Here is a 9335-nt window from a genome sequence, read left to right on the forward strand (position 1 = left end):
TTTTACCATCCCACTAGACTTAAAGGGAGTCAATCCCAGAAGTGGAGAGAGAAGAGAAAGAGAGAACTCACTACAACCAAGAGGAGGAACAAAGAGCAGAGCACATCCCTTAGTGTCCTTTTAGCACAGGGACTCTGCCTATTGAATCAGGCCGGTGACCTGAGTAAGAGGGTTGCCTTCCACCCTCATCTTACCCTAACTGCTCACAGAGGATCCCATCATCTGCTCATAACAGATCACGTCTGAACTCAGATCCCTGTGCTGACAACTTCCCAGACCCAGGAGACAGAACTATCACACTACAGAGAGCAAGAATGGTGACAAGCTTCTGCCTTGGTGAATAAGCATCATCGAAAGTTTGGCCCTAACACCAACCCCCATTGTTTTTATCAATAGTGTCCAGTCACTTGAGAGTTTACTCTGTACAACTCAACAATTCATGTATTTCCGTCTGAAGCTAGCTTAATACTTGCATAATTTCCTTTGCTCAATAATGTTTTAAATGCTATCCTCCAGCTAAATTAATGCTACTATCAATAGAATTGCCTATGTCCCAGGAGGATGATTTACAATGCTATCATGAAATGATAATAATGTCTCTAAAGTGAAACAGCATAAACCGTATATAAACCATAGATATATGAACGGATTAGTGGTGCCCACTGAACTCCAGCCCTAATCTAAGAACCATTAATTCCTATGGCATGGTCACCCTCATGAAGAGATCACTGAAGATATGGGTGCTGTAGCAAAGTGTTGTGGGGAAAAACAAACAAAAAAACAAAAACAGATGGTGCCTGGCCATCAGAAAGAATAGCATCTGGGTTCTTAAAGGCTTGTCTTCCAACAAGCAGTCATCGGAGTGGGGCATCAACTAAATCCATATGGAAGAAGCACGTTGACCTGTGTGATCCAAGGATTGTAAATAATAACATCCAACTCTGAAGGAAGGAATGCTTTCAGAGCTTAAATGGTTAACACCTGGTGTGCAGAAGGCTCTGAATGACAGTGAAAGCCCACAATCCATTTGCAGGGTCTACATATGGATTAAGCCTCAGACGAGTCTCCTCTGAACATTGTCTAGGGATATGAATAGCTTTGTTATCAGACATAGAGCACTGTAAAGTTGACTGTAGCTAATGTAGTTAGGTTTAAAATGGAATACCTTATCATTCCCTTCCCCCAATACCTTATCATTTGATCTCCCTAATGAATTGTATAGTATGTGAATTATATGCTTATTAAAAAAATGGTAACAAGCCATGACAGAGTCCCCCAGCAACAAGCAAGAGGCCAACCAGAGCTGACATAGTGAGCCCCCCATCCACAGAGCAAAGTGGCTACAGGGAAGGAACCAACCTACAAAGCAAGAGAGCTGGACCCCTTTGAGCTGGTGGAGTGGAGGGTTAGTCATGGAGTTAAAAGAACTTGATGACACTTGGCCAATTAGGGGGGAGGCGAGGTCGAGAGCCAGAGGGAGGCCTGCAGGTGGGCACGTAGCGAAGGGAAGCTGTGCTGCTCCTGAGTCACTCTTACCCTGAATTGTCACCTGTTGCTTTCCTCCTAACCCCCTGAGTTCGAGTGTAGTCTGCGTTCTGTGAGGCCATTGCGAAGCAGTATCGAGCGCAGTAGAGAGGGCTGTGGAAGAGATGGCTGCGGTCAGAAGTTGTAACGAGCTTGGAGAGGAGAGATAGGTTCAACCTTTCCCTCACAGGACTCAGCTTTGGAGCGATCTTCTCCTTTCCCTTTGTGAAGTTAGACAAGGAGATCTTCCGTCACCCCACCCTACCCTATTGTCACACAAACAAATTGATTTTTTATCACAGATGATTTAAGAAGTACTGATAGGTCATCACTTATTATACCCAATTGCGATGATTAGAATTTATGTCAACTAGCCACTCCTGCATGAAGGTAGAGGTGACAGCCTGAGCACATCTCCTTGGGACTGTGGCCTTTTATATAACAGAGAGGTCCTAAGCTGAGGTGAGCAGCCTTCGCCTGCCCCTTTACCTCCTCCTGCATCTGCTACGTGCCTGCTGATCCCAGGAGCTGCCAACATTAGATTTATTCCACCGACCTCAGATTCATTTACCTCTGCTTCCACCAGCCTGCGGCCCTCATGTCCTTTCAGCCTACTCACTGTTCCTTGGCTCCCACAGCTCTATACCTCGGGAAGCCTTCGACTTGGGTGGTCGTTACAGCATTTTGTGTCAACTTGAAGATATGACCATGTAGGGGTGGAGTCTATCCGGTCAATCGCGTCACAGCCTGATGGTACCTCTCATAAGGAGGGTCGTGGGAACCTCTCCCCAGCCCTCTCTCTCTCTCCCCATCCCCCTTCCTGTGGAGGAGCCACGCTGCATTCTGCACAAGCCCCGCGATGAGACCACTGTCAATGGATCCACCCGACTCTGCACCCAGGGCCTGTGATCTTCCTGCATTCTGCATCGTTGCGTGTGGCTGCATGCGTCCGAAGAGGGACGTGTGGACTAATATCAGACTTATGGACTTGAGTTGGACTGGGCTGAGATGTTTTATGAATGTATAATTCCTTCTTTTTATAAAACTCTTACACATCTATGAGTGTCACTGAATTTGTTTCTCTAGTCAACGCGGCCTAACCCAGCATACATATGGCATACAGACTGGACCTGGCCTCTCATTATCTTTCTCTACAACCGTGTAAGCCATTTCTTGATATGCATCTTTTTATACGCACACACACTTACATACAAAAACTAGTATCACTAGTTTTTCTTCTCTAAAGAACGCACCCTAACACACCCCTTAAGCCTCTAGCTTTAGGAAACTTGAGATTTGTTTTTTAATCAGACTACAAAAATATGTTAGCTCCTTCTTGACTTCCTCAGAATCAGAGAAACTGACAAGCTATCCTATTCAGCTCTTTCAAGAAAGAGATGTGGGAGGATGGAGCAAGAATTATACAGCATTGTTAAAAGGGGTCTCCTCTCTCTCAGTGGTTATTTATCCCCAACTTGTAAGAACCAGTCTCTCTTCCATCAATTGAAATATCTAATTTTTTTGTCCCCCCAACATTAACACACCGAATGTGGAGGTAAAGACCCAATGAAAAGGAAAACAGAAAAATCCATTTCCACTATGCGTTCGAAAGGTGCAAAATTTAAAAGGATGGAGCTTGGACTATTTGGCTTCATAATCCCAGCCTGTACCGTCCCCATCCCCTCAGACGTCTAGCGCAGAAGTGACTGAACTGAGATCTAGGCAGATGACAAGGGTCGCCAGGCCTGTTTGCAAGGGACAAACTGGGAGGGCAGCGTGCACAGTCAAAGCGTGTCACTCCATGAGATTCCTGATATCAAATGAGTGAATCCCCCCCATGACACTGACTAGCAGCCGCCTACAGTTGTAGGATGTTGCCAAGCAGTCGTCATCCTGGCAAAAGGCACCTATGCTGTGCTCTCTCCAAGTCACCCTGCTGTGGAAAGGTGAGATAGGTGCTCAGGGCAGTCCCAGGCAGGGATTCCTGCTCCCTGTCCCTCCCAGGTAAGGTGGTGGAGGAGAGTGGGCAAAGGAAATCTTGGTGCTTTGATTGGTTGATGAAATATTTTAATTCCCTGCTGCAGAACAGGGGACTTTATTACCCCTGCCCAACAAGATATGGTATACCCATAACCACTGTTACTTATCCTTTTTTCCTCCCATCATATTTTGATTATTCCACTTCCCTTTCCTTTATTCTATAATGGTACATTGGAAGCAAATGTGTTATTCATCATTTAGTGACATCTGGGCCTAATCAAGATTGATACATGGAAAGGGCCTACACTTGGGACTGGAGTCAATGACTGCATGTGAGTTTTGAGTTTTCTTCTTCCACTGCAGAGAGTCTTAAGTGCATTTTTAAATTTATACAGAATTGTTGATGTTATGTTAAGAGGAACTGTCTGATGGGGGAAAATGTGTGTGTGTGATCATAAACTGAGCAGCCAAGTGGTAATGCATGAGAGACTTGTTATTCTGTCGGTTGAGCACGCCTCTCTTCTTTGGGGAACAACAACAAAAAAAATAGTTCCCTTTCTTTTAAGGAACAAATTCTTTCCCCCAGTCTAATGTGGATCTAATGCACCAGCCACAATGAGGGTGGAGAAGTGGGGTTCTGGCGTGAATGGATCCAGCCTTAGTACCTGTGCCATAATTGATTTATCGCCGTGAGTTCCAAATTTACGTTTTTATGCCTACTCTCTGAAACTGGATCAGGGCCCTTAGCCTTCTTTTGCTTGCTGTCACAATGCTAACCTTGGTCAGCAGAGGCCGCCAGTGATTCCCTGCAGTAGGTGAAAATTGTGCCGCCTGGTTCTCCTGTGTTCCCTGCACAGGTTCCTATACAACTGGAGGCTTCACTGAGACCCAGCTCCCGCAGCACTCACAGATCCACGGACGAGGAGGCTTTTACTAAGGCGGTGGACAAAATGGCATACTGCTTGCATATCAGACAGCCTCTTTCCCAACCCCTCCAGTGCTTATGCAATACGGTCACATACAAAGCGACCATACTGATGGAGACTGTGCTAATAGACCTCCCTTTACCCAGGCTTACCTGGGTGACAGTACTGCCAAGTTCCTAATCTGTCAAGAGCAGAGGCTCTGACTTCCTACTATGACACCATTCCCTGGGATGATGAGCCAATCGCCTGGTGGCAGGTTGCTTACATTGAACCTCTTCTATCTTGGAGGGCTCAATGGTGATTTGTTTTCAGTAGAATAAACAGGTGTTCTGGATAGAGATTTGCCTTCACTGCTTGTAATGTTTCTGTCAGAACCACAGTTGAGAGACAGAACCCTGGAAGAATGGGATTCTGTATTATAGGGAATGCTTTGAATCAGAGACTGTTATAAGGCACTGCCTCACCCATAGCCAAAATTATTTGAATCAAGATGTGAACATGGGAGAGTTTCTTCTTATAGTTTTATCTAACAACCTACTCTTAGAATTTTTTCTTCTTTGTTTGAAAAGATTAACTGCTCTTGGTTTGAGGCTCTTAGCCTGCAAGAGAGAGAGAGAGAGAAAGGATGCTTACATTAGGACATTTAACAATGGTCCCATTAAATAGGAAGATGAGACTAACATCTGTCCATTGGGCCTCTTTCTTTCACTGTACCAAAAAGCAAAAGTCAAGTGTATCTATTTCCAAAAGTGATTGATACTGAGCACCCAAAGGACAATTGACTTGTTTTTGCACAGCGAAAGCAAGAAGAACGATTTAGAACCCAGAGGATTCTGAGTGCGTTAGTTACATCATTTCATATCAAGTTGATAAATAAGTGTAGTGGTGGAACCTAGCCTGTTAATCAGGTCACAGCCTGATGATGTCTCCTTGTGGACATGGCCTTCTCCTAAGGATTCTAGGAAGGTCCTCTCTTTCTCCCTGGAGGCGGGCCACACACTCTCTCACTGCTTCACCTTCCTGTTGAGGAGCCCCGCTTGGAGAGGTGGAGGAGCCATGTGGAGACCGCACCAGTGCTGAGATGCTTCTGCCACTGGATCCACAAGACATTGGGCCCACTGATCTGTGATCTTCCTGCATTTGGCATCATTGCATGTGACTATGTGAGTTGGAAGAGAGATTTATGGACTAGTATTGGACTGCTGGACTGTTATTGGACTTATAGACTTGATCTGGACTGGACTGGGATATTTTCTTAAAATATAATTGCTCTCTGATATAAAGCTATCACTTACACATATATGAATGTCTCTGGATTTGTTTATCTGGTTAACCCAGTCTAACACATTCAGGTTCCTCTTACTAATTCTGTATTCAATACTAAAGTTAGTGGGAAACCATAGCATCCAAAAATAAAGGGTACGCTGTTTGAGGATTTAGACTTTTGGCTGAGAGTATGGGAAATACACAATGAGCAATGGAAGAAGGGGGGTATGGGTATCACTGATGGCCTTATGAGTCATACAATGAATTATAGAAACCAGCATTGTAGTGCCTTTGCATATTTCTATTATATATATTTCTACCATATGTTTATGCTTATATTTGCATTTACTGTTTCCTTCTTGCTCCTTCCCATTTTATATTTTACATCGAAGGTGTTAGAAGGCACCTGTATGATGCTGTCTTTTGTTTCTGGGTGCTGTCACTGGGATGCAGGCTCTTGTCTTGCCAATAGAAATGCTTACTGTTGGAAGACACCAGGCATCACAGGATCATTTGATTTAGAGAGGAAGAAAACCGTACCTGCAAGCATCCAGGCTTAAGTATTTCTTAACCCGTTGCATGTGTATTTTAAAGGTTCCTGGGCATGAAATTATTGAGAACTCCCACCAGGAGAAGTTCTGAGACTCTAACAGGTTCTGCGAAATGTAGTGCCAAGATGTTGTCATAGTTCCACACATGCTCTCTCTAAATGCTGACCTTTGCTCCTTTGCCCTGCCTCATTTCACATGTGATAAACTTCACGGACTTAATTCTTTATGGGAACCAGTGGCAGAAGTCTCTCCCTCTATAACTGCTTTCTGTTTATACAGACATGTTGACTACTGCACAGACTATTTGCTGAGTGAGTAAAATTCAAATCCACAGCTGCTGTTGTTTGGGGATACATTGACAAAAGAATGCAAGCATTGCTGCTGTGCTGCCATCATTCAGTAGCTTTGTCTGCTATTTGCTCTATGGTGATTGATGAACTTCTCAAAGGCTGTACCAAATTCAACTATAACATACAATGGGGTGTCCCCCCGCCCAATTGGGGAAAAAAAACTCCACAGTCAGAGCTTTCCTAGTACACATTTTTCCTGCTAGGCGACCATTGAGCAGCTCGCTCTGAATTAGTGCACCCAGTGGTGTCATCTGGGAAGGTTCTCTCTGGTCACAGTGAATTTTTTCGTGAAGACAATTTTGCTTGAACCACATTTCTTGTGATGACCGATTTAAGAGAACAGCATGCAGCTGTGGCATTTTGTTTTCAGCTCAAGGAAAATGCTGCAGAAACTGTTGGGGGTTGAACACACCTTACAATGACCGTGCTATGGGAAAAACTCAGGTGCATGAGTGGTTTTCTCATTTCAAAAAAGGTGAAATGTCAATTGATGACAAACCTCATTCTGAATGTCCGTCAACTTCCCAAATGCATGAAAATGTCAACTGGTAGTGTATTTGGAGTTCATTCCACCAGGTCAGATTGTTCCTCAAGCTTTCCATTTAGAGACTCTGAAAAGATTGCATAACAAGTGTGTGACAAAAAAGGCCTGATTTGTGGCTGATGGGGGGACGAGTTTTGCCACCACAACAGGGCACCTGCTCATTCAGCCATCTCAGTGCACCAGTTTTTGGCAAAACCCAGCATTCTTCTCTTGCCCCATGCACCTTAGTCACCTGATCTCACTCCATGAGACTTCTTTTTGTTTCCTTAAATAAAGAGGGACATGAAAGGACAGTGATTTAAACATAGGGCACAGAGGAGGTGAAGACAAAAACAAGGGAGGTGTTGTCAGCCATTCAAACAGATGCATGTAAAAAATGTTTCCAAAAATAGAATTGCAGATTTGACAAATGTATTTAGTGTAATGGAGAGTACTTTGAAGGTGATAATGTTGTTTTGTAAAATTTAAAGACATGGCTTTGAAAAAAAGAATTTGTGTGTCTTTTTTGGGGGGTGTATCCCCTCATACCTCGGGATTAAAGCTCTCAACAAATGACCAACCCAACGCTGAGAGTTGGACTAAGGGGTTTCTTGCCTGCTCTCGTTTTTTTACAACACGTGATGCCGCAGTTTCAACTAATTTGTACCAACTTTCTTGGTACCACCCACCTAAATCTCAAAGAAAGGCTTGGTACTTTGCTACAAAACATATAGTTTTCCTGATAGGCAACTGAACATATTGTTTTAGGAAGCGGGTGCCACATATGTAATTATTTAACTAGATTCCAAGTGGGATTAAAACATGGGCCAGAGGTAGTCATTTTACTGAGGGAGAATCCATCATTTAACCTTACCTGCATGAGGTACAAATTTGTAAAAGCTTCAAGTTGGAGGCAGAATTAAGTGCTAATTTGAAGCGGGGCTTCTTCTGAAACTGCATTTGATTCCTAGCATCAGCAATGGATGCTGACAGCCCAACAGCATTCTCCACCCAAGTGACGGTTCCCTAAGAGGCAAAAGGAATCTAACAGGTAGTTGGTCTAATTTAGATGAAAAGATATAACCAAATGGCACATGGGGGGCTAATCAGATTACACTTGCTGCTGAGTCCCCCATCAGAAGGGAGGCTGATGACTCGATGATTCTGGAGGGGACATAAATTCCAGGTTTGGCCACCAAGTCAGGAAGTTGGCCTTCTTTAGCAGAGAAAGATGTACCTGGTATTTCAAGCTCCGTCATTTGCAGCATCATAGATGGTTTTGCACTTCTTCACTAAGGCAAACAACCTGCCTGCCTAGGGCAGAAGGGGACAAGCAAGGATTGTAACAGGAGGCAACGGTACCATAGACCTCAGTTACGTATCATAGGCCTAAGTTGTCGGAGTCTGATGACTTTGGAGGATTTTGGCACATCCTTGTTTTTGCCTGTAATAGGTACTTCAGCTTTAGATTTTTTAAAAGGTATTTCAGCTTCCCTAATCTATACGGAGCCGGTTTAATGAGAAACAGGAAAAGTTCTATTACATGCCTTCCTTGTAGTCAGACAACTTGTGATCGTTACATAATTGTCAACTTGATGAATACGTGTAGGAGTAGAGTCTAGCCTGACAATCAGATCACACACCCTGATGATTCCTCCTGGTGGGTGTGCCCTTCTCATGAGGATTCTGGGAACTTCCTCTCTGTCTCTCTCTTTCCCTCCCTGGTGACAAGCCACTTGGAGACTTGCTGAGACCTGCAAGAGCTCCTCTCTCTGCTTCACCTTCTTGTTGATGAGCCACACGGATAGCAGCCTGAGCCCTGGAGATGTGGCTACTTCCATTGGATCTACAAGACTTTGCACCCACCAGCCTGTGCTCTTTCTGCACTCTGCATCATTGCATGTGACCGTGTGAGTCTGAAGAGGGACTTAAGGGCTAATATCAGATGATGGACTTGATCTGGACTAAACTGGGATGTTTTATTCATATACAATTACTTTGTGATATATAGCTCTTTCTTGTACATGTATGAGTGTCTCTGGATTTGTTTCTCTAGTCAACTCAAACAAACACACAACTCCTCACTGGTTTCTCTAAACTTATTATAGAGAGATTCATAGGGTTCCTGGCCCTGTCTCCACTCTTATAATTTCTTCTTGATGTCTGGGGAAGATCTGCAAACCGGGTGCAGTTATAAACTTGATCTCTTAACACT

Source organism: Echinops telfairi, unplaced genomic scaffold (genome assembly GCF_000313985.2).
Source record: "Echinops telfairi isolate 266 unplaced genomic scaffold, ASM31398v2 ScPeMD7_3533;HRSCAF=4204_0, whole genome shotgun sequence".
Taxonomy (NCBI): Eukaryota; Metazoa; Chordata; class Mammalia; order Afrosoricida; family Tenrecidae; genus Echinops; species Echinops telfairi.